Below are 25,829 nucleotides of genomic sequence, written 5' to 3' on the forward strand. Positions count from 1 at the left end.
GCGCTTGGGCCGCACAGCCGAGGCCCCGCCCCCCGGCGCCCCGCGCGCCGCGATTGGCCGCCGCCTGCTGTCACTCAGCCGCCGCCGTGTTTACGGAAGTGCCGGCAGGGCGGGAAGTGGGTCACGTGGTGTGCCCGGGCTCTGCGGGTTGGCGCGCGGCGCTGGAGGACCTGAGGTTGCGAGTTCGAATCCGGCGCACCCCGCTCCCGGCCCCTGTAGCGCCTCATCAGACAGGTCTCAGAGCAGCGTTGGGGCGTTCTGGCTTAGTTGTAATCGTATCTTTCCTCGCCCTGACAGAAGAATTAGTTACGATTAAAAAAATTGGAATATTTTTGACTGAAGCTAGAGTACAGTTCAGTTTCACCTAATTGTGGGTTTGGGGTTTTTTTTGAAAGTTATACAGTGTCCCTCTGAAAGCATGTTTTTTTTCAAGCAGTGTTTTCATTCTTTGAAGATGATAACATCTTGTATTCAGTATGACCTGTGCTGAACAGATGTCTCTTCTTCTGTAGTCACTTCTGTTTGTAGCCTTTCCCTGTCTCAAATGCAAGGTCAGACAGAGCTGGAGCCAGCTCCAAAGTAGCAAGAGTTCTGGCTGTTACGAAGTTCATAATAATATTAAAATTAGTCCTTGGAAAGTAATATAATATGCATAAGATTTCTGGGAAAATTTATACATGTGCATGTAAGTGGGAAAAATATTCTGAAACCAGATCTTGTCTCACTACACGATTGATGGAGATCACTCCCTCACATTGCCCAGGCCTGGCAAAGGATGCTTGCTTTCTAAAACTCCAAATACAGTCTTAAAGAGTTTTTTTGCTGACATTTTTGGTATCATAGAATCATAGAATAGTTTGGGTTGGAAGGGACCTTAAAGATCATCTAGTTCCAACCCTACTGACATGGGCAGGGACGTCCCACTAGATCAGGCTGCCCAAGGCCCCATCCACCCTGGCCTCAAACACCAGGCCAAGATGGGGCAGCTACAACTTCCCCGGGCAGCCTGTGCCAGTGCCTCACTGCCCTCACCGTGAAGAATTTCCTCCTTATGTCTAGTCTAAATCTGCCCCTCTCCAGTTTATACCCATTCCCCCTCGTCCTGTCACCATAAGCCTTTGTAAACAGTTCCTCTACAGCTTTCTTGTAGTCCCTTCAGGTTCTGGAAGGTCACTATCAGATCTTCTTGGAGCCTTCTCTTCTCCAGGCTGAACAGCCTCAACTCTCTCAGCCTGTCTTCACATGGGAGGTGCTTCAGTCCTCTGATCATCCCTGTAGCCCTCCTCTGGATCCGTTTGAACAGGTCCATATCCTTCTTATGTTGAGGATTCCAGAACTGGACACAGTACTCCAGATGAGGTCTCACAGGAGAGGAATAGAGGGGCAGAATCCCCTCCCTCAACCTGCTGGCCACGCTTCTTTTGATGCAGCCCAGGGTACGGTTGGCCTTCTGGGCTGCGAGCGTGCACTGCCAGCTCATGTTCAGCTTCTCATCAACCAGCACCCAAGACATATCAGCCCTATATATCAGGATATATCAGGGTACCAGCCCTATATATATATTCCTGAGGAAAATCAGTGTGGGCCTGTGAGGTATGGCATCTCCCCAAAGGGGCTGCCAGTGACCACCACCAGTGGCCTGTCACTGAGGAGCAGCCTGGCCTGAGGTCTGCTCTGCCAAAGTAGCTTTTTCACAGCCACCAGCATTCTTCCTCTCTCTTGCCTTGGGAACAAACCCACTTAAATTTATTGTGTGCAACCTCCAAATGATATGGGACATGGAACTGGGGGTAGGGAGGGTTATGGCAGCTGTAATTAAGGGGATGTTTTGTGGGTGCCTGGTTGGGGTCCAGCTGGAGCAGAAATCCTAGTGGTGCTTGGGGAAGCCTCTGCCATCTCACATGTCCTCCATGGGCCTCTAGATGAGGCTGTCTGCAAATCACATTTTGGGTACGATGCCTGCAGCTTTTCATGGGGCCTCTCAGCCAGAAGCAAGAGTACACTGAGGGCTCTGGTTCTCTGTGGTTCATACTACATCCATGTGGAAAATCAACAGCTGGGTGACAGAGAGGTCCTACTAATGCTGGTGGCCGACAAGAAACCTGCCAGCTGAGCACAGGACTTTTTTTCTTGGTAACAGCAACAGCATACACTGAATTGCTGAGTACATGGGCTGCGCTCAGCTGGGTCTGGCCTTCATATGGGGAACTGGGAAGTGGAGGTTAGGGGATGGGGAGGTGGCCTTGGTGTTCTTTTGGCCACAGGGGAAAGTGGGAATACTGCAGCAGAGGAGTTTGGGAGGTGTAGGGTAAAATAAATTCATAAGGAAGTAAGTTGCACTACTTTTGCTGCTTAAGAACAAGACATTTTGTGGATGATTATATGCAGGAAACTATTAACATCTACAATAATGAGCTTCTGTTGTTTTTCTGTCTAAAACATCCATTGACTAGAACGCTGGATTCTGTTCAGAACTAATACTCCTACAGATGCAGTTTAATAACAAGATTTCTGTCTTATGTTGGCTTTACTTTGCTTAGCATGTGGTAGAAAACTACTGCTACCTTGAAACTCATTCTAATGATGTTTTTGTACTGCTTTAACAAGATCTGGTAAAACTCATGTATTTCTTTAAAAACAGATGATAACGAAACCACACAGAGAAGAAACCTCAAAATGAAAGGCAATTATTTCTCATCGTATTTGCATAGCACTGCTATGGATTTCACATGGTGAAAAGGTATGGACAGGTTTTTATGTAGGTGGTGGGTTGAATTCCCACCAAAATATTTATATTGCAAGGATTAGAGTGGTTATAACTCAAGGATTACATTGCATTAAAGGATTTATAGCCCTGGGCTGACATTTCTTTTAATTGCTTTGAATTTAAAGTCAGTACGTGAATTTTCAAATAAGTAAATGGAGCAGAGTTTGCCCGGGATTCAATGATTCCTCCGGACTGCGGTGGGAGTTAACATTCCGGGGGGCTTCTCTGTCCCGGGTCTTCATCGCGTTTCTCGCTGCCAACGCCGCCACCTAGTGATAACAGGCATGAAGAAAACCTTGTAGTTGTGCTGCTCCAGCACTGCAGATAGGAATAAGGTATTAACAATGGATATAGGGTACTGAAGGAGCTGGCGGATGTGCTGGCCAAACCCCTTTCCATCATCTTCCAACAGTCCTGGAAGACTGGGGAAGTCCCACTGGACTGGAGGCTGGCTGATGTTGTGCCCATCTACAAAAAGGGCCGCAGGGAGGACCCAGGAAACTACAGGCCTGTCAGTCTGACCTCAGTGCCGGGGAAAGTCATGGAACAGGTGATCTTGAGTGCTCTCATGAAGCACATGCAAGAGAACCGGGTGATCAGGCCCAGTCAACATGGGTTCACAAAAGGCAGGTCTTGCCAGACTAACCTGATCGCCTTCTATGACAAAGTGACCCGGCTACTGGATGAGGGAAAGGCTGTGGATGTGGTCTTCCTGGACTTCAGCAAAGCCTTTGACACAGTTTCTCACAGCGTTCTGCTTGAGAAACTGTCAGCCTCTGGGCTGGACAGGCGCACACTCTCCTGGGTGGAAAACTGGTTGGATGGCCGGGCCCAGAGAGTGGTGGGAAATGGTGTGAAATCCAGCTGGAGGCCAGTGACAAGTGGGGTTCCCCAGGGCTCAGTGCTGGGTCCAGCCCTGTTCAATGTCTTCATCAATGACCTCGATGAAGGCATCGAATGCACCCTTAGCAAGTTTGCGGATGACACTAAGCTGGGTGGAAGTGTCGATCTGCTGGAGGGTCGGGAGGCTCTGCAAAGGGATCTGAACAGGCTGGACCGCTGGGCTGAGTCCAATGGCATGAGGTTTAACAAGGCCAAATGCCGGGTCCTGCACTTGGGGCACAACAACCCTATGCAGTGCTACAGACTGGGAGAAGTCTGTCTAGAAAGCTGCCTGGAGGAGAGGGACCTGGGTGTGTTGGTTGACAGCCGACTGAATATGAGCCAGCAGTGTGCCCAGGTGGCCAAGAAGGCCAATGGCATCTTGGCTTGTATCAGAAACGGCGTGACCAGCAGGTCCAGGGAGGTTATCCTCCCTCTGTACTCGGCACTGGTGAGACCGCTCCTCGAGTACTGTGTTCAGTTCTGGGCCCCTCACCACAAGAAGGATGTTGAGGCTCTGGAGAGAGTACAGAGAAGAGCAACAAAGCTGGTGAAAGGGCTGGAGAACAGGCCTTATGAGGAGCGGCTGAGAGAGCTGGGGTTGTTTAGCCTGGAGAAGAGGAGGCTGAGGGGTGACCTCATTGCTCTCTACACCTACCTGAAAGGAGGTTGTAGAGAGGAGGGTGCTGGCCTCTTCTCCCAAGTGACAGGGGACAGGACAAGAGGGAATGGCCTCAAGCTCCGACAGGGGAGGTTTAGGCTAGACGTTAGGAAAAAATTCTTTACAGAAAGGGTCATTGGGCACTGGAACAGGCTGCCCAGGGAGGTGGTTGAGTCACCTTCCCTGGAGGTGTTTAAGGCACGGGTGGACGAGGTGCTGAGGGATATGGTTTAGTGTTTGGTAGGAACGGTTGGACTCGGTGATCCGGTGGGTCTCTTCCAACCTGGTTATTCTGTGATTCTGTGATTCTGTGATATATTTTATGTAACTTAAGAAAATATATAATAAATACATCTTCTCAGTTAGTGGCTTCTGAAGGACAGCAAGGAAGATTTTCTTATGCACAGTGCTGAAAGATCTTGTCTTCATTTTTCTGATGATTTTTCAGTTGAGTCTCAGTCCCAGGGGAATCTGCATTATGGGGTCATGTTGTGTCCTCTGATTTTAAAAGTGGACTTCCAGTCAAGAGACACAAGTTTTCCAAACAGGCTACTTTTCCTCCTTTTCCTCAAAGCAGCTGTCTAAATTTTTTAAAATATTCCCTACACAGTAAGCAAACTCATTGTCACATAAAAAAATAAATGCAGTTGACTTTCACGTGTACCATAGCCTTTATACTGGGCTTGTAAAATCACCATGCCATGTGATGGCTACAGTGTCTCCCCAATACTGAGTTTTCTGTTTTACTGGAGTAGCCCAGTCTTGATCCCTATGATTTTAGACAAGAGAGAAATGAATATATTGAAAACTTCAATTTATTTAAAGTTGCAGCCCCTACTAGTCACTTCTGTTGCTGGCTGCTTTCAGAGCTGAGTATTTGCTGTGCTGCTTTCCAACTGATCTGTTGGTTGTCTGGCTACTGCTTTGCTCATGTTGCAGTTTCTCTGAATCTTGAGCTTTTCTGGGATTTGGTAATGGACAGGATTATATAGACATCCCTTCCATTAAATGGACCCTTCCTGCCTGGGGTATTCTCCTTTCCCTAAGGTAAACAATAGGAAGCTTGGAGCCCACATTTCCCAGGGACAGTTTCCTGCAGCAGTGCTGCATTCGCAACCCCTCCTATGACTCCCAGGCATACTGAGCATTAGGCTGGCTCATGCCCAAATAATAATGCTGGAATTCACCCTCACTAAAAAAAAGTAAAAAGTAAAAATAGAAAAGCTCTTTTTCATTTTTTAAAGATATGAACCCAAATTTACAGGGAAGTGTGGCCTGCCTGCTGCTGGCGCAGCCACTCTGACAGATAGGCAACAGCTCAACAGCTTGTTAGATCAGTAACGGGGAGTCACCTCTGAGTTTGACAAGAGGTTTAGTCAAAGGAATCCATGGCAATGAGCTCTAATGCTTTTGAAATAAATTTTCAGCTAGCCCAAAGAGTTTTAGCATTTTTTTACCGTTCACCAGCTTATGCCAGTAGGGACTACCTGTCCCTTCGCCAAACACACTGCTCAGCCCATTTATGTCATGCATTAGACAGAGACATAAATTAAACAGACAATAACTGTTTTATCACCAGAAAGAGCTGCTAGGACTCATAGGGAGGCCCCCAAGTAAGACCATGCCTGGAGCCTAGAAATTGAATACAGGGTCATCATTCTTTCTTTTACTCTTTCGTTCTTTGTCTCTGTCTTTGTTGAACCCTCAACCTCCTACAGGGCACGTGAAGAGAATATTACAGGATACTTGTTATCTTGCATTTCTCTGCCTCCTCTTCCTCATCAATGGAAGACCAGTTTCCTAATTTTAGGGAGAATACCTGCAAATGATAAACCTGTCCAAAAGCTCTGGTAGCTGCTGGCTAACTTTGTCACAATTCTTGTAATTTTATTCTATCACTCTTTAGCCAGTAGCAATGGGAGAATTGAACTTAATAGTTACAATTTCTTAGGAGGAAATATTTTAAGATTCTATTTTAATGCATATTTTAAAGAATGTTCATCTCAATTTAGAAGAAAAGTTTGTCCAAAAATTTAGAGAGTTTTCTAGCATATAGGTAATTTTCAGACTAGTTCTAAATGCACTTCTTTTGGCATACTTTTGTTAACAGTACAACTTTTCTCAGGGAATGGAATTCATTTTGCACAGAAGCCTTTTTAAGGAATTAAATGGGGTTTATGAGATCCTTAATCCTGATTCTGGCTCATTGTGCAGGGTTGAATTTCATAGAAAGAGTGAATTTCAGACAAAAGAGACCAATGGAGTTAACATCTAATCTCTTTTTAAAATGCTGAGAGCTTTCTGGTCTCATGAGATTCTGAAATCGTGCTCCATATACAGAAGTTTTCTTTGTGTGTCTTGTAGGCTGGATCACGATTTCTAGATGACTTGCATGTTTATGTTGTCTGCAGTGCCTTTGGGAGTTCTTGCTATTTAAAAGTCCCAATAATTGATAAAATGTGTAATTTACTTTGCCATTTCTGTGTAAGTGATAATCTTTCATCTTTATTGTCTGAAGTATATATAGTCTAATATTAGGCTAGTACAAAGCTGAATGTCGTTAAGGTTCTTTATCACTGTTTGAAGATCATCTGAATTTTGCTCCAATTCCACTCCAGTAAAACTCAGTTTATTCTATTTTCACTGCCATAAGAGTTCAGAAATACCCTGGTCTTTCACAATCACAAGGAGTATGAATTGCATTCTTCTGTTTTGAAGTAGGAGACTGAGGAGTAAACAGGACTTGACGTTTATCTGGTGCTGGTATGAGATCGAGGCATTCCTGTTCAGTGCTGGAAAGGCTCTGTTTGAATGATGTTGAGTTTTAAATAGCATTGGCTGTAACTTGACCATATTGATATGCTGAGTTTTGAGCAAGAGCAGTCCAAGGCATAACTTACTAGCATCCACAAGAACTGTGTAACAGAGGTCAGGATTTTTGTGCCATGAGAGAACTGGTATTTTATCCTGCTTTCACAGTTTTTCACCTTCATTTTGATATTATTTTAAGAATTTACTTTTAGCTTTTGGGTGATTTCTTTCCTCTTTGTCAAAAACCGCGTATAATCACTTGGCAGCAGTTCTCTAGCTGGAATACAAACCTTTGCCAGGAAGAACTTGATGAGTCATGATGTGTGACTAGAGTAGCTGTGCTATTAAAATTACCAGGAGCAGATGGAGTCCCATCCATAAAACTGTGTTTAACTCCTCCGATGTATTTAACCTGGGACAGCAGAAATAAAGAATGCTTAGAATAAACTGTAATGGCAAAAATGTTTATCTGCTGATATAAACTGTGTCTGCACTAACTTTTTACCATGATAATATACCAGAATTTCCATACCTGCAAAGATTTTCAGCTGCAAACTTAGCCTTCATTTTTGAAGGCTTGATTAACAGCTATTAAAACCTACTTTTATGTGTTTCCTTGCCTTATATATCAGAAAAAAAAATAAATTAAGGTAAGTATTTAAACGATAGTGAAAAGAGCACCTGACTGGTTAACCTAAGCTGCATGCCCTACTAAGAGAATACCGAAGTATATGCAAATAAACTGACATCCCTGCAAATAATTTCTTATTGTGTCATTTATTTCTTATTTAATTGAGGAAATGAAGGTGAGGCAAGCCAGTTTGTAAGGAGGTGGCAACTGACATATTATAGCTGTAAAGGTTAGACATCTATTAATTTAATTTGCATAATAACAAAGTCAGAATAATGGATTGTTTTTTTTTTTGTCCCAGGGCTAATGGTTCTTCTCCAAGATTTACTATTTGAAAGGCAGTAAAATATCCTTTATCTGAAGGTATTGTTTGTATTCGGGTCCTTGGCACCAGAAAAGATACAAATATCAGGATAACTGCAGACAGATTATGATTTTGGGGTATAAACTGCTGCCAGTAGAGCCAACAACAAAAGTTCAGCTGGCTTCAACTCCACAGACAAATAGCTGGAAAGAACAACACCGGAAAAAATGGTGCATGAAGTCTTGCATAAAAGATTAAGAGAATCAAGTTAGCCTGGCTATTCTTTGAAATCTATACAAATTATACTTTAAAATATAATTTTAGTTCTAGATTTGCATATTTGGACTAGATGAAAAAAGTAAATTAAATGGAGAGTTCTTTCATTGTTAAAATAATTAAAATAGAAGATGGATTTTCAGTTTAGGTATTCAACTCTGAAATCCTGATTTATTTTTTTTTCCCAATTACTGTGAAATTTGCACATCTGCTCTTGTTCAGTATTTTCCCAGCCTCCCCTTATATTCTTTTGTATCTGCTGATCTCTCAGGCAAGAACTGGCCAGTTGTACAGCAGCAATGTTGAATTTAGGGGGTATATTTTTAATCTTTAAAATCTGAGAATATTTGAGCATAATTGAGGATATATGGACAAAAGAATAGTATTAATGTTATGTATTATGGATCAGAAGTACCCAAAAGCAAACCGTAGACAAGATGAACACAAATGCTGGTACCCAGTAAGTACTTGAACATTGCGTTCTTAAGCACAAGTTCTTTGTTAAGTACAATAACTTAACAAAATATGTCCACTCAATGGTCCTTAGTATAGGTATGGTCTTTGCAGAGACCAGATATAGCTGTGAGGGTTTCCCCCTCCCTAACTCTAAAGTTTCCCATTCACTCTACTATATGCTTGTCCTTCCCTCCAGAAATAACCTTTGAATTAACACAAGCTCAGCTACATGATATTGAGGTTGGGATGTGGCCTCTGGTGAGCCAAAGGGAAAAGCCAGATGAAAGTACATTACAAAACTCTCCTGTCTTGGAATTCTATCTCAAAATTATCTAAACCACAGGACAGGAGGTAGAGGCTAGTAAAGGATCTCAGTTGCTGAGGCAATCCACTTCCTTTGAGGCTACATAGATTAGAAATATCCTAACCTCTATCGCCTTTCCCCACACTTTCAAACACTACATAGTGCAGAATATCAGCTTTTTAGGCCTGAAAAAGAAAAAGCCATTTACTAAGTAAGCAATCACAGGCTGAATTGCCCCCAAATGCTGCAAATAGTGAAATAACTTGGTCATGTGAAAGGCCTCAAAGACTTGTGCCCTTAGAGGTCTGGGCTAGATTTTTTTCTTAGATTTCTTAGGCTAATGTAGCTTGTAAGTTCCTTTCCCATGACTTTTCTATTTCTGATGTTATCTAAGCATATGTGGCATACTTTCCCATTCAGATCTAGGGGTACATAGTTCATTAACTAGTGTCTAATATAAATTTTAGCTACACAACATGCTTGAGAATTGTCATGGCTACTTTTTAAGCACATGGGGATACTGTGGGAGGGAAAGTAAGTTCTTGGTGGGGAGTGTTGGGAAAGTTGCCTTTATTAGATATGGATGTTTGCCAGCAGATTGACTTTAAAACTAGTGATGGCTGTAATTTTTATGTGTTGAAAGACTTTTGCACCCCCTGTCCCACATTTTTCTTTTGTGTAATTCGGCTAAATAAAAAAACCCCAACTTATTAAAAAAGCTCTGATTATTACTTAATATAAATTCCCATAAAAAAATTAAAAAGCTTGCTTCTTTCTGAAGAGAAAGATCTATTTCTGTCCAAGAGTTGAAAAAATAGCTATATAACCAATTGTGAGCAAAACTGGTCACAATGGAAAATTTCGTATTATGATTGCTCATACTAAACACTTACAAATTTCTTCCATTTGAATATAATGATATCATGCAATGACATGTTTTTTTACCTTCCCATAAGGTGCCTTCTTCATTACAAGGGCAGAACATATTTTGTGATTACACTTTTCTTACTGTACTCATTTTTGGTTCCATTAAACATAAGCAGGTCACGTTCAAAGTTGTTAAAATGGTGGTTAAATTACGTGTTAAATTCCAAGCATCACATTTACAAAGTGTTTGATATTATTTGTAAACAGAAGAGCACAGAGCAGAACATGAGAATGTAATTGTCTGATTGCTGGGTCCCTTTTACCCATTTACTAGTATTACTCAAACCACAATGATTTCAGGTTAAATATTTGCAGCGGAGGCACAGAAGGGGTATTTCAACTCACTGTTGCTGTGCTGACCATTCATTACTTGTATTAGAGAAGCACCTACTAGTTCACAAATAGTCCTGCTGTGTTAGTTGATTATCGTGAAAAGATGGTCTCTGTTCTTTATCATGTACAATTTAAGGATGAAGGCAGAGACAGAAGGTGGATAAAGGAAACTAGAAGAAACAGAGGGACACAGCCAGTTATTTATGATTGCAATAATAAGCAGAGGTCACAGAACCACAGTTTTGTAAACATTGTGAATCAAATCTCAGAGAACTTTGGAATTTCATTGTTGTTTGGGCTGAAAACACCATTTCTGTAGCCTTAAGTGATTAAATCACTCCCTTCTCCCTCCGACAGCGACAGACAAGTAGGAAACATGAGCAGTTATCTTAGCATTTTAGCTGGAAAGCTAAAGAAGATAAAAGGAGTTGAGAGAAGCTTATATAAACTTAATACATACAGGAGACAACTACTATGCTTATAAAGAATATTTAATGCAAAATAAGCGTGTTTCATGTATGTGTTAAGACAAACTCAAGGTGACCACTTACTCCACTTGAACATGATTAAATGATTAGTGCTGATAAAATTTCCTGCAGCTGGAGAGATTTATGCTCTAAACTGCTTATTGTTTCTGCCTGCCTTTGGGCCCCTAGAGTATTTTGCTTAGTCAAAATTGACAGCACTGCTTTAGTCAAGGGTATGTTTAAGCAAACAGCAAATTCTGCATAGCACCTTCCTCTAGACTTACACTTGATCCTGTATCTGAATATTGTGTTAACATTCATTTAGGTGGTGTTTGTTGGTGGGACTGGCATCTGTTTATTGTTCCTGCTTCCTACGGTTGAATAGGCAATGAAAGATATTTTCTCAAGCGTAGGTTAATGAATTCTGCCTGTGACCACCCACCTCCTCATCCCTGATACTGTATAATCCCAGAGCTAGTAATTTCCAAGCCCATTACTTTTCTCTGCTTCCCCTCTCTCACCAAATACCTTGTGGCATTTCAGGTCTTATCGCTCCCAGTCTGGGAGCAAATGTGATGGACCTATCTAGTATATAGGTAATAACAACAAAGATGACCACGAGTCTGTTGGGATATGCTGAGATATTTCCTATCTGTGTTTCATAACAGAATAGCTCACACCAAAAATAATTCCACCTCAAAGAAAATCTGTGAATTAGTTATGTAAGAAGAATTCTCTGTATTCTTTCTATGGAGGCAAAAGGAATTAAACACATTACAAACATTGCTCCTTATGAATGCTCACATAATTTTTTTCTTAACATACTGTTAAGTCCAGAGATGTGAATCCCAGGAATCCATCTTAAAACAACTGAACAGTGTTTCAAAAAACTCTACTTTCACTGCTTTTAACTTCTGAAAAATGAGGGGTTAACGTCATTAGCAATTAAAGGCATGCATTTAGGGACCTTATTTCCCACTGAAATCATTGTGTATCTGGCCCTAAATCCTACGTGGGTACTTTACTGTCATTAATTCCAGTAAAAAACACATGCTATAATGCTTCTGAGATTCTGAGCTTTGCTTCCTATTGGTCTTTCTAATATTTTGGGGTGAAAAAAAGCCTCTTTTCCAGTGTGAGAGCAAATAGAACTAAATTGTAGCCATAGTGGCATGGTAATCCACCCCAGACTAAGCAAGTGGTCTGCACAGTGAGGAGACCAGGGGAGCAGAAGGATTATGGTGACCAGTGATGGTGGTGGAAGCAGGAATGATGGATACTTCATAGTGATACAGCATAAGATTGTTGTAGGGTGCAAGTTTTCTAGCACACTCCAGGGATTGCACATCAGAGGTTGCAGGCTCTGGGCCTTAAACCAAGGTGTGTGGAGGGTGGAAGCAGAGAAGAAGTCTTGGAGAATGATAAGGAAATAAAAAGTTGGTTCCCTTACACATTTATCTATGATTAGGGGTGAGTGACTGAGGATGGGAAGCAGTACTGCTTGACTTAAAAGCAAAGCTGCAAAATAGATAGGTCCATTGCTGGTAAACACCTGATGCACTGGCTGGGGCCAGAGCTCCTGCGAACCTCAAAGTCTGGGATTGTGTCCTCCACCCCTGTGGTTCAGAGGCACCTGGCAGGTCGAGGCTGCTTCTGCTGTGTCAACAGACAGCGAGAAAATGACCCAGAACAAACTCTTTTCTTACCTGCTAACATAAAGTATTTTTATCTTTCACAATGTATGCAGTTTTATTGCTTTCTCATTAGAATGTGGTTCTACAGAAAGGATTTGAAGAGAGTTTTTAGCATGAGACGTTATAACAGCATTTTTTTTAAAACAGGCATTTAAAGCAGGGTTTTAAAAGTGATTTTTGAGGAAAGGAGAAAGAACTGTTGCTACGGGATGATTTAGTGATAACCCTTCCTACTTCGTTGACAGGTGCTGATTTATATTCATCTGGTACACTTACTGTAGATTATATAACAGTGATTAAAGCTTGGAGCAGAGCTGGATTTCTGGATTTATCCAACATAGTCTCAGGAAACTGCTGTTTTTCTGGATTTGCTCTTTTATCCTAATTTGATGGAAAAGCAGTGGTTATTAAAGAAGTGTAGTGGTTTAGGAGCTATTTAATAAATGGGTTTATAGACTGATTTTTTTTAACAAAGCTTTTCATAGAAACAGCTTAGTTGAAATTACCTCCTGAATTTAAAAATTCCACAGAGTGGTTTTCAAAATTGCCAAGGTATTAAATTAATATTTTCAAATTTGAGAAAATCTTGCCTTATGTTTCAAAACAATTTTGCTTAAAACTATAGGTTATTGACAGTGTTATAAAATTTCTTAGAAATCACACATTCTAAATTACCCAGACAAAATGGCTTGTACCTTGCATCAGCCCATGCCATTTTGGTTAAGTATTTTGTTCAGAGTTTAGGGGTTTTGTAATATTTTGCTGGAGTGTGTGCAATGAAGGGCAACAAAGCTGGTGAAGAGTCTGGAACACAAGTCCTATAAGGAGCACCTGCGGGAACTGGGGCTGTTTATCCTGAAGAAAAGAAGGCTCAAGGTAGACTTTATTGCTCTCTACAACTCCCTCAAAGGAGGTTGTAGTGAGGTGGATGTTGGTCTCTTCTCCCAGGTAATAGTTTGTGGAGACATCTTACAGAAAAGAAGGCCTGGATGCTGTGGGACTGATTGATATAGAGGAATTCTAACACGGCCTTGAAACAGAGAACTGAAAGAGAAACAAAGGCCGGTTCAGTGAGAACAAGAGACAGCCTTCTGATAAACAAAGGCCAGCTGCAAGGAATACAAGAGCTAGTTCGGTGGGAACAAGTACCAACTGAAAGAAAAACCAACAGAAGAGAACTATCAACATAGTTAATTTTAGTGTAACTTGGTTTCTTAGCATACGCAGTAGCCTAGCCAATAATATGTTAGTAATAGCTTTATGGACAGTTACCTTTAGCCAAAAATACACTATAGATACCCTCATAGGCACCCAGTTATGTAATTAAAAGGGTATATAAAAAACCAGCTAAGCTCAATAAAATGTCTTCGATCCATCAGATTGAAGTACGTGCCTTTAATCCCCTCAATTGGTGACAGGATGAGAGGAAAATTGGTTGGATGGCCGGGCCCAGAGAGTGGTGGTAAATGGTGTGAAATCCAGCTGGAGGCCAGTGACAAGTGGGGTTCCCCAGGGCTCAGTGCTGGGTCCAGCCCTGTTCAATGTCTTTATCAATGACCTGGATGAAGGCATCGAGTGCACCCTTAGCAAGTTTGCGGACGACACTATGCTGGGTGGAAGTGTCGATCTGCTGGAGGGTAGGGAGGCTCTGCAAAGGGATCTGAACAGGCTGGACCGCTGGGCTGAGTCCAATGGCATGAGGTTTAACAAGGCCAAGTGCCGGGTCCTGCACTTGGGGCACAACAACCCTGTGCAGTGCTACAGACTAGGAGAAGTCTGTCTAGAAAGCTGCCTGGAGGAGAGGGACCTGGGGTGTTGGTTGACAGCCGACTGAACATGAGCCAGCAGTGTGCCCAGGTGGCCAAGAAGGCCAATGGCATCTTGGCTTGTATCAGAAATGGTGTGACCAGCAGGTCCAGGGAGGTTATTTTCCCTCTGTCCTTGGCACTGGTGAGACCGCTTCTTGAATCCTGTGTTCAGTTCTGGGCCCCTCACCACAAGAAGGATGTTGAGGCTCTGGAGCGAGTCCAGAGAAAAGCAATGAAGCTGGTGAAGGGGCTGGAGAACAGGCCTTATGAGGAGCGGCTGAGAGAGCTGGGGTTGTTTAGCCTGGAGAAGAGGAGGCTGAGGAGAGACCTCATTGCTCTCTACAACTACCTGAAAGGAGGTTGTGGAGAGGAGGGTGCTGGCCTCTTCTCCCAAGTGACAGGGGACAGGACAAGAGGGAATGGCCTCAAGCTCCACCAGGGGAGATTTAGGCTGGACATTAGGAAAAACTTTTTCACAGAAAGGGTCATTGGGCACTGGAAGAGGCTGCCCAGGGAGGTGGTTGAGTCACCTTCCCTGGAGGTGTTTAAGGCACGGGTGGATGAGGTGCTAAGGGGCATGGTTTAGTGTTTGATAGGAATGGTTGGACTCGATGATCCGGTGGGTCTCTTCCAACCTGGTTATTCTATGATTCTATGATTCTATGAAATGGCCTCAAGTTGCACCAAAGCAGGTTTAGACTGCGTATTAGGAAATACTACTTCATGGGAAGGGTTGTCAAGCACTGGAATAGGCTGTCTAGGGAAGTGGTCGAGTCACCATCCCTGGAGGAATTTCAAAGATGTGTAGATGGGACACTTAGGGACATGGCTTAATGGTGGAGTTTTCAGTGTTAGGTTCATGGTTGGACTTGATGATCTTATCAACATAAATGATTCTGTGATTTTGCCTATTCCTCACAATTTCGAATAGGATTTACTTTAAAAAAAATCAGACTTCTGTCATTAAGTAGGCTACTTCCCATTGGTCCTATTAAAGTGAACCAACACTGAAAAACATCCCCCCAAAAAAGTGTGATTGTTTATCTATAAATCTACAGCCTTGGGAGATGGGTTAGAAAAAGAAAGGGAGATGGAGAAGGGGAAAGAGAGAGAAAAATGGCCATATGTGTACTCCTGATGCAATATAAAATAAATTAAACTGCATGGCAGTTTTGCTCTGTAGCAGATCAAAGAAATGGAAAAGGAGCCTGAAAACCAGAACTGCAGCTCACAATAGACTGCTGAATTTGCAGAATAATCAGGGTTTTTGTTACCTCCGGATCCAAAAAGGCCAGTTCTGCTTATGCTTTGTCCTGATGGGACCTGCTTGCTCGAACTAAGGCCACATGCTGGAAGCTCCCCAGGTAGGGCCTCTTTCTTTATTTAATGGACTGATCTTTTCTTGTTCTGGAGCCACACTGAAACAAAATATTTGGAAAACAGACTTGGAATCATCAAATATGAAGGACACATACTCAGAAAAGCTGGATAGGGCAATCAGTCACACTTCAGTCCAAAGCTGATGAAGTGGATGGAAAGACTCCTGCTGACTGCAGTGCACTTGCAGTGTGTAGCTCGTACTATGAACCAAAAATGAACCAAAATTGTGGGAAATTGTGTTTTCATTAGGGTTTTTTTTTCTAATACTCCAAAGTACTGTGACATCTAGTAATTATCTGCCCTTACTACCCAGCATATCCTCTTTCAAGGTGTCAAGGTGACCATTTTTTAGGTGCTTATAGTGTTTTTCCTGACATGAATCATGTTTGCAATCTGAGCTGTACTTATATTGCAAAATACCTTTCTTTTTACAGAGAACTTTGTACATCTATTTTTACATTACCCCTTTAATGGTTGCACAGGCAACCTGTTCCCCTGCTCAGCGAAGAGAAGCACTTGAGTGATGCGCAGATCTTGACTTCTTGAGCCAGACTGAAACGTCTTTAAAAAGTTTTCTGAGCTTGAGCTCTCTGTGGAGAAAGTGCCAGGAAGGGAGGGGAGAACGCAAACCCAGGCTCAAGGTGTACTTGCCAGTTTATGGCATGAGATTTGCCCAGTAGATGGCATCTGAAACCCACACATTGTGAACTACTCACCGAATTCTGCTGCATCTCACTTTTCCTTCACTGAAGTTTTAATTAGCCCACACCCTATGTTTTCATTAATAGCGGCCGAATGAGGTTACTTTGACCTTGATTAATAAAATGTACAACCTTTTTGGAAATATTTGGAGTTGGAGATCTGCCAACCACTTATTTTTTTTTTTAATTCACAGTAATCGATAGGACAGAATCTAAATTGCAAACAACTCAAAGTGCATCGCACTGCACATTTCCCTCTGGGTCTCCCTCCTGCCTCCTCCCGCATCGTTTAATCCCTCATGGAAATGATTTGCAGTTGTCAGTTCAGGGATGAGGCAACGACAAGCCAAACTTGCCCTTTCTTGCTGCTTTTCGAGCAGAATAAGTAATGCAAACGCACAGAAAATCATTGCGGCCACCACAGCAGGCGTTAATCAAAAAGTGAAGCCGGAGCAGCCCCTCAGCCCCGGCGCAGGCCCAGCCCGGGGACGTGGAGCCACCTCGGCGCAAAATGTTTGTGCAGCGGCGGGGGCGCCGAGGGCCTCCCGGGCAGGGCGCGTGCAGCCCGCAGGGGGCGCTGCTGCCCCGCCAGCGGGGCAGGGCCGGGGGGCGCTGGGCCTGGGGCTCCGGCAAGGGGCCTGCCGGTGCTGCCCGGGGGAAAAAAGACCCGGACGAAACAGCGGATGGTTTCGTAAAACAGTAGCCCTTTTTATTTTCTTCTCCTTCCCCTTTCCCTTCCTCTTCTTCTTTTTCCCCTTTCCCCTTTCCCCTTTCCCCTTTCCCTTTCCCTTTCCCTCCTTCCCCTTTCCCTTTTCCCCTTTCCTCTTTCCCTTCCCCTCCTTCACTCCTTCCCTTTCCCCTTTCCCCTTTCCCCTTTCCCCTTTCCCCTCTCCCCTCTCCCCTCTCCCCTCTCCCCTTCCCCTTCCCCTTCCCCTTCCCCTTCCTCTTTCCCCTTCCCCTTTCCGTTCCTTCCCTTCACCTTTCCCCCTTCCCGTTCCCATTCCCGTTCTCCTTCCCCTTTCCCCTTTCCCCTTTCCCCTTTCCCCTCTCCCCTTTCCCCTTTCCCCTTTCCCCTCTCCCCTCTCCCCTTTCCGTTCCTCCCCTTCCCCTTCCCTCCCTTCCCCTCTCCCCTCTCCCCTTTCCGTTCTCCCCTTCCCCTTCCCCCCCTTCCCCTCTCCCCTCTCCCCTCTCCCCTCTCCCCTTTCCGTTCCCCCACTTCCCCTTCCCCCCCTCCCCTTCCCCTTCCCCTTCCTCTTTCCCCTTCCCCTTTCCGTTCCTTCCCTTCACCTTCCCCCGTTCCCGTTCCCCTTTCCCCTTTCCCCTTCCCCTTCCCCTTTCCTCTTTTCCCTTTTTCCTTTCCCTTTTCCTCTTTCCCTTTTCCCTTTTCCCCTTTCCCTTTTCCCTTTTCCCCTTTCTCCTTTCCATTCCTGCCCTTCCCCTTCCCTTTCCCCTTCCTTTTCCCCTCTCCCCTTCCCCTTTTATATTATTCTTATGCTTATGCTTATGCTTATGCTTATGCTTATGCTTATGCTTATGCTTATTCTTACTATTATTATTATTATGGTGTAAAATGTGATTTCTGTGTGTGTGAGGGGGCAGCAATGACTGACTCCTTCCCTTTTGAAGTTTTCAACATTCTGTAATTTAGCACGTGTTTAATACAGACTTTCAATTATTCTGTAGAAAACAGACACATCTTGGGAGCAGCTTAACTGTATTTCTGCTTTGCATGTTGATTCTGTTGTGTTCTTCTATAAAAATCAAATATCCTCTCGACTTGAAATATGTACTTTTAAGATGCACCTAAACCCAAGATTTGCTATTTGCCAGGAGATGTATTTAGCAGTACTTCTGTCATTGTGTCATCTCTGCGTTTCTGATTTTTGCTTTATTTAATGATAATTAACTGATCTGTGAAGCACTTGAGTGCATTTTTAACTCTAAGTATACAAGCAGCCCTGCTGAAGTCAACAATTCTCTTCAAGCACTTTACGTTAATCGTGTACTTAAATGCTTGACTATGTCTTCAATCACTGCCTTACAACACTTGCAGAGGAAATGTGAGAAGTGTTAGGATTAAATATGAGCTAGGAGAATCCAGGCTGAGATCAAGTCCTGTGCCTCTGTAAAAAGCTCACACTGTGAGGGGTCCCGCTGGGTGCAAGGTCTTGGATTAGAGGATCCGAACACAAGATCAGTGCTGATCCGGGGTCCATCTGGAGATTAATGACATTGTTGTGCTGAAGGGGCTGTCACAGCATGTTGTAAATCCACTGTCATGTCATATGTAGACACTAAAAAAGCTGCAAAATGCTTTAGCAGAATCTGGATATACGCTAATGGCCAACTTTCAGCATGGGATTCCCTGCTTACACACATTCCTCTCACAGCTTCAAATAGCATCAGACTGTGTAAGCTGATCTGAGTATAAGTCAGCTGACATTGATTTAAAAGGATAATCTCTACAGAAGTATTGACCTGTGCATATGAAAGAACTAAAAAGAACAGCAGGTAACTCGCTGTGTGAAACCAGCTCATGAGGCATTCACAGGCTTTGTATTGCCTAAACCTAACTCCTGCCGTGCATCGAGCCCACTCTGGAAAATGACCACCACCTACGTGAACGTTGTATCATCAGTTCTGCAAAGCAGTAGCCTGATTTATGGTGTTCATATGCTCAAATCTTGATGAGATATCAGTATCAGCTAAGTTTGGAGGAAGGTGGAAAAGAAAGAAGTTAAGGTATTGATAAAGTGGCACAATATACAAGGAATAGCATTAAGTCTTACATATGGTTTTAAGCAGCATAGTAATGAATGCATCGTGGAGGCAGATAGCTGGGGAACAGCATGAAGAATCTGTTTCCCCCTGATTTAGAGGTAGACAGAACATGAAGGTCCTCAGCTAGACAGTTGGAGCAGTGACTTACTGTAGGCTAGAGTCCCTCCTTAGTCACTTGAAAGTATTATTGGGATCTTAGCAGTTTCAGTAATAACAGTAAATATCTTCATTATGTACATGAGTTAATGTTCCTCTCAATCTAACTCAATCCAGTCAAATGGCTGGCCTGTGAAATGGAAGCTAAATCAAATAGAGTTAGCCCATTATTTGGCTCAGTATTGGGGCCAGTTCTGTTTAATATTATTATCAGTGCTCTGTATGAGGCGCTGAGTGTACCCTCAGTAAGTCTGTAGATGACAGCAAGTTAAAAGGGAACATTGATCTGCTTGAGGGAAGAAAGCATTTGCAGAGTGATCTGGAGAGGCTGGATCAATGGGCCAAGGCCAACTCTATAGGGTTCGATGGTTGAATGTTGGGTCCTGCACCTTTTCTTCCCCCCCCCTCCCAGATTTGAAAAGACCTTTGAGATCATCAAGTCCAACCATACCTGCCCACTACTAAATCTAAGCACTTCATCTACCTGTCTTTTAAATACCTCCAGGGATGGTGACTCAACCACCTCCCTGGGCAGCCTGTTCCAGTGTTTGATAACCCTTTCAGTGAAGATCTGAACCTCCCCTGGTGCAGTATGAGGCCATTCCCTCTTGTCCTATCACCTGTCATTCAGGAGAAGTGATAGCACTCCTTTCAGGTGGTTGTAGATAGTGGTAAGGTCTCCCTCAGCTGCACCTCATAAGACTTGTCCTCCAGCCCCTTCACCAGCTTCATTGCTTTTCTCTGGACACACTCCAGGACCTCAATGTCCTTATTGTAGAGAGGGGCCCAAAACTGAACACCGTATTTGAAGTGTGGCCTCACCAGTGCTGAGTACAGGGGCAGAATCACTTCCCTGGTCCTGCTGGCCAGGCTGTTTCTGATACAAGCCAAGATGCCATTGGCCTTCCTGGCCACCTGAGCACACTGCTGGCTCATATTCAGCTAGATGTCAACCAACACCCCCAGGTCCTTCTTTGCCTAGCAGCTCTCCAGCCACTATTCCAGAAGACTGTAGTGCTGCATGGGTGTTGTGTCGCAAGTGCAGGACCCAGCATTTGGCCTTGTTGAACCTCATCCTGTTGGCTGCAGCCCATCAATCCAGCATGTTGAGATTCCTTTGCAGAGCCTTCCTACCCTCAAGCAGATCGACACTTCCTCCCAGCTTAGTGTCATCTGCAAATTTACTAAGGGTACATTCAATCCCCTCATCCAGATCATTGATAAAGACATTGAACAGAACTGGACCCAGCACTGAGCCTTGGTGCACACCACTTGTGACCAGCCTCCAGCTGGAGTTAACTCCATTTACCACAACTCTTTGAGCCTGGCCATCCAGTCATATTTTTACCCAGCAGAGGGTGCACCTGCCCAACAACCTGGTACACCGCAACCCCGTGCAACACTCCAGGCTGGGGAAGAATGACTGGAAAGCTGCCTGCTGGAAAAGAACCACAAGTTATTGGTTGACAGTCATCTGAATATGAGCCAGCAGTGTGCCCATGCTGGCTTGTATCAGAAATGGTGTGGTCAGCAGGACTAGAGAAGCGATTGCTGCCCTATGCTTGGCACTGGTGTGGCTGCACTTAGAATACTGTGTTCAGTTTTGAGCCCCTCACCACAAGAAAGACATTGAGGTGCTGGAATGTATCCAGAGAAGGGGAACAGAGATGGTGAAATATCTGGAGCGCAAGTCTTATGAGGAGTGGCTGAGGGAACTATGGTTATTTCACCTGGTGAAGAGGAGGCTGAAGGGAGACCTTATTGCTCTCTACAATTCCCTGAAAGGAGCTTGTAGTGAGGTGGGTGTTGGTCTCTTCTCCCAAGTAGCAAGCGATAAGGCAAGAGAAAATGGCCTCAAGTTGTGTCAGGGGAGGTTTAGTTTGTATATTAGGAAATACTGCTTCATAGAAAGGGTTGTCAATCAGTAGAACAGGCTGCCCAGGAAAGTGATTGACTCACCATCCCTGGTGGCATTTAAAAGATGTGTAGATGTGGCACTTAGGGACTGGTTTAGTGGTGGAGTTGGCAGGGTTAGGTTTATGGTTGGACTCCATGATCTTAAAGGTCTTTTCCAACATAAATGTTTCTATGATTATATTAGATAGTCTTTAATTTATTTAGAGGCAGGCATGTGGTAAACATCAGTAAACTATTTCTGTTATTAGAAAGCAATTTATTACATGTTGTTTTCTACTGCATTAAAGTTAGCTCATAAAGTAAATTAGAAACAGATTTGAAATATTTTGCTTTGCTAGATAAACAGTAAAAACAACGAAAAGGCTAAATAGCTTTAATGAATAATTTTTTTAGCAAGGTTATTTAGTATAGTCTTTGATTCAAATGGGTATCTCAGAACTCACAAAGCTCACCTTCTTCTGCTTCTACTATTTTTGGCCTAATATTTTGTTTAGAAAGTACTATCAGATTATTTTCTCTTTCACAGATATGAGGCGCCAAGCCAAACTCCTAAGGGAGTTCAGTTCAGTTGATGTGTGAAGTGACCAGAGCCTTTTTTCCTCTTTAATTTCAGCGTGGTACAGTATGTAAATTGGCTAGAATACTCTAATACTCTGGAGACTTTCCTCTGGGATTTCTTCTGACACCTGTGATGTCTCACACTTTTGGTTCCCTCCTGTCTGCAAACTGCATGTGCAATGCAGTGCTACAGCCTCTTTCCCACTTTGTAACTGGTATTTTTTAACCTAACTCTGAACACTTACCTTACAGAGATCCTGTTTTTTTTCTGAGCTGATCTTCCTAGGGTTCCTTTCTAGTCAATGGAAACAAGAAAAAGGCATTTCTAGGGCATGAGTCACCTTACTGTAACATGCACAACTAAAATCAGGTAGAAAACTTCTGATTTAACTGGAAATGTGAAGTGTTCCAGGTTCAATGCATTGACAATCAGGGAAATCAGAATTTCAGCTTTCTAGTTTCCTTTCTTTCTGCAAAGGGCATGCATTTGACTGCATGCTTCCTTATAGCTGTTGTGAACACATAATCATTAATAATTCTGAGGTGTTTGGATAGTGGGGTCACACTGGTTAGGTAAGTACGGGGATATCTAGGCAGCAAAAACATTCAGAATGAATCATGAGTCTGTGCAGCAAAAATAAGGTTCATTAATCTTAGAACTGAAATTAAACTAGTGTGCTCAGTGAATAGAGAGTTCTAACAGCGTCATTGTCACTCTGAGTTCTTTTTTGAGGACCGGTAGAAATCCAAGACAGCTCATCTTCCCAAGCCACAGGTAATCAGGGAGATAAAACGCTGCTCTGAGATCCCCAGATTCTCCATCATGCACATTGTGCTGCCAGGCTGTTAGCAAGCCACCATTCCTATGCTGTATTAGAAAAAAAATGTTTCCTTCACATCATTGAGGCATAAGATGAAACACAGTCTTTTGGGGAAGGTACATGACTAAGTGTCCCACCTCTCCCTCAGGTCTCTGCAGCTTACGTTTTCAGATGTGAGTGCCTAGAATTAAGTACCTAAAGCTGTAGGCAGAGAATGCAAACAAATAACTGTATATTTTAGGGCTGCTGAGTCACTGAAGCTGGGTTTGAAAATTAGGCCTCTAGCTCATTAATATTTGGAACTTGTTATGAAAGCTGAAGGAAAGTACTGTATGAGTACCAAGAATAGCTATTCTGTAAGAGTAACTATTCTGGTATCAGAAAAAGAATATTCTCAAAGGTCTGTAGCTTATTTTTTTTTAAAACATATAGAAAGGCATCAGTAATCACAAGATGCCTCTAAAATCTCCTTGAAGTGTTATAAAGGCATGAAAAGGCATTGCCGTTAAACCTGGAGTGGTTCAGCCAATAAGATATGCAAAGACTGACTTCCAGCAGGCTCAGGTTTATTACAGCCCCAGCTAACTCATCCACCGAGAATCTCACTTTTCTGGCCCACCTGGTAAAGCTGCTGTATGTGGATCACAGAATGTCCCAGATCACATCTCAGTTGTTCTTAATGTGCATTTTGACTGGCGCAGGGGACTGTGCTAATTGGTTAAGTATGTTCTGGTGTCTGGCCACCAGCTGCCAGACACAACATTGCACAGTGCTGCTTTAATGCTGCTTGTTGCAATCAGTTAATTTGTCTGGATTATGAACTCTTCTGCCATCAGGAAGAGAAAAGCACTTTAAGGCTATTTCAATCCGTCTGCTCTGCCTTCCCCTGTCAAAAGTCTAATTTGCAATTAGGAATTTCAGCAGCACTTTCATGTGCTCAGAAAGCAGCAGAGCAAAGCTTCCAGAGAGATTTATTTCCCATAGAAATAGAGGTATCAGCAATTCCCAAGAAGCTGGTCTTTACCAGAAGTTAGTAAATTGTTAGTATTGTTGTCGTTTATGGAGCTATAAATGTGCACAGAGCTGAGTTGTCTCGTCTTGAGACCAGTGCGATAAGCAGTGCCTCACATGGCTGGTTCCTTTCTCAGGCTGAGCCCAGCGATGAGGCAGGTGGCACCAGCACTGCCAGGGGATCAAGAATGAACTCTCTGCTGGGAAGCCCCAAGCTCGGGGTAGTCCTGTACTCTGTGATGCCCTAACAATGTGTTGGCTAGTGTAAAATAGGGACGAAATGGGTAAAATCCCCCTTGCTTCCTATGGGGCTGCCAGGGCTGTCCCTCTGCCCTTGTAGCTGTACCTTTGCTCTTTAAGTTATGATGTTTGTCGCTGAGCTTCCTAATTTTTAAGACCCTAATTCAGGAAGGCACTGAATAACCTCCTGGAAAAATGTTGATTTTCTAATGTTTCCATCTATTTTTTTAATGAAATAATCAACACCTTTGAAATTACGGCCTTTGTTTATTAGTTCTTTTGTTGTTATTATTGGTACAATGCAAATGCCTTCCAAATTAGCGATCTGTACTTCTAACAGAGTTGCCTTATAATTAAATCCTGGGGCAGTGCTTTCTGAGAGGTTTCAATCCAGTGAGTAATTCCTCATTGAAATAATCTGTAAGTAAAGACGGCAGCTATACTGCATTAACACAGAATGTTGGAATTCTATTCTCACAGGTAAAAGTCCTTGTAACTGTGCCTCTCTGAATTAGTTGCCTTGAGCCCTTTTATAGTCAACAGGGGGAAATGAATGGTTTTAGGGTGCAATTCCTGTCAACCTAAGAGAGACACCTAAACAGATAATTCATGCCCTGAAAATACATATTTCACTCTTGTAACTATAGTGGGAGACCAGGATTACCAGTTCAAATATAGATGCCTCCACGGTAAATGTCTAAAATAAAATTAAATTAATCTTATGTTGAATAAGTTTTGGGGACAAAAAGCCAGCATCTTTCTTTCCAGGTTACAGGGCAACTACAAAGAAGCCCAGTGTCAAACCCCAAATCTTATTAACTGCAAAACTGAAGTATCATCCCCTTTTGTCTGGTTTTACTTTATTCTTCCAGTGTCCCTCTGGGGACACTGACAGCAGAGGGACCGCAGTGAGCCTCCACTGACCTTAGTTACCCCCCCCAGGAGTAGTTTGGTGGCTGGAGGTCTGCTTTGGGTCAGTTTGGGTTTATCTTTCTTTGTTTTCTTCATACGGCCTATGTTACATGGACTTTCTTTTCTTTAGTTCTCAGTTATTCAGTTTTGTGGTCTCTGTTATATCTAAACTGATTTAGACAGTTGCATGCCTGCAGTGATCACTGACTGATCAGTTGGATTTGTGTTTACAGTATGGGATGTTTGATACCATCCTGTGTTTACATTCTTGCAAACTACATTTCATTTTAGGATCACAGGTAATATAATCTACTCAGAAAATCTACACAGAAAATCTATAAACTAGAGCTAACCCGAAGCAAACTGGACTGTAGGACACTTCCTACCCTGGTGACATATAACAAGCTAATTATCTACTTAGGCCAGAACAAGCCCAAACAAATCCTGATACCCTTTGCTGTCAGGTCAATAAAAAACCTGTGGCCCTTTACTAGGAATGGCAGAAAAAATCATACTTACTGGGCCACAATAAACGCCATCCAGAAACTGTTTGGCTGTGTTTGCACGGTGCTGTGCCTCATCTGTTCTGCCTCAAAAGTTGTGTAGCTGTGTTGACACTGCTGTGCTAATACAGCTATACAACTGCTGAGCAGCATTTATCTTGCGTATGTCCAACTCAGCACATGGACAGAGGGAGCTTCCATCTGTCTCCATCCGTCTTTACAGGCAGGTCCACAGCCTGTCTGTCCTTTGTGAAAATGCAAGCAAGTAAGTGGACAAAGGTTCTGAAATGTTTCTTAAAGTGATGACTTAGTGTTTAGGAAAGCCATCTAAGTAATTCTAAATGCCTGGATACTTGGCAACAGCTGAACTTCCAATATCCTGAGCACTGGCCACCTTGAAAATTATTTCAGTCAGGCATTGGGTAAGTGAGGAACCACAGATCACTAGTCCCTTAAAAACCTTGACTGAAATATCATTTCTTCTTCCAGTTATTCATTAGTAAAAATCAAGGAACCATTAAAAAAATA

The 25,829-nt window shown here is 43.1% G+C and overlaps 1 long non-coding RNA gene across 1 annotated transcript; it reads right to left on the bottom strand.

The window, feature by feature from the left end:
* Window positions 1-2,837: 2,837 nt before the first annotated feature.
* Window positions 2,838-25,403, bottom strand: LOC138735417 (uncharacterized). Its single transcript, XR_011339718.1, has 4 exons — window positions 25,318-25,403; window positions 15,596-15,739; window positions 7,412-7,533; window positions 2,838-3,036 (listed from the first exon to the last, which is right to left on the bottom strand). It is a non-coding gene; the product is annotated as an uncharacterized lncRNA (long non-coding RNA).
* Window positions 25,404-25,829: the final 426 nt, after the last annotated feature.

Source organism: Phaenicophaeus curvirostris, chromosome 1, assembly GCF_032191515.1.
Source record: "Phaenicophaeus curvirostris isolate KB17595 chromosome 1, BPBGC_Pcur_1.0, whole genome shotgun sequence".
NCBI classification, from domain to species: domain Eukaryota; kingdom Metazoa; phylum Chordata; class Aves; order Cuculiformes; family Cuculidae; genus Phaenicophaeus; species Phaenicophaeus curvirostris.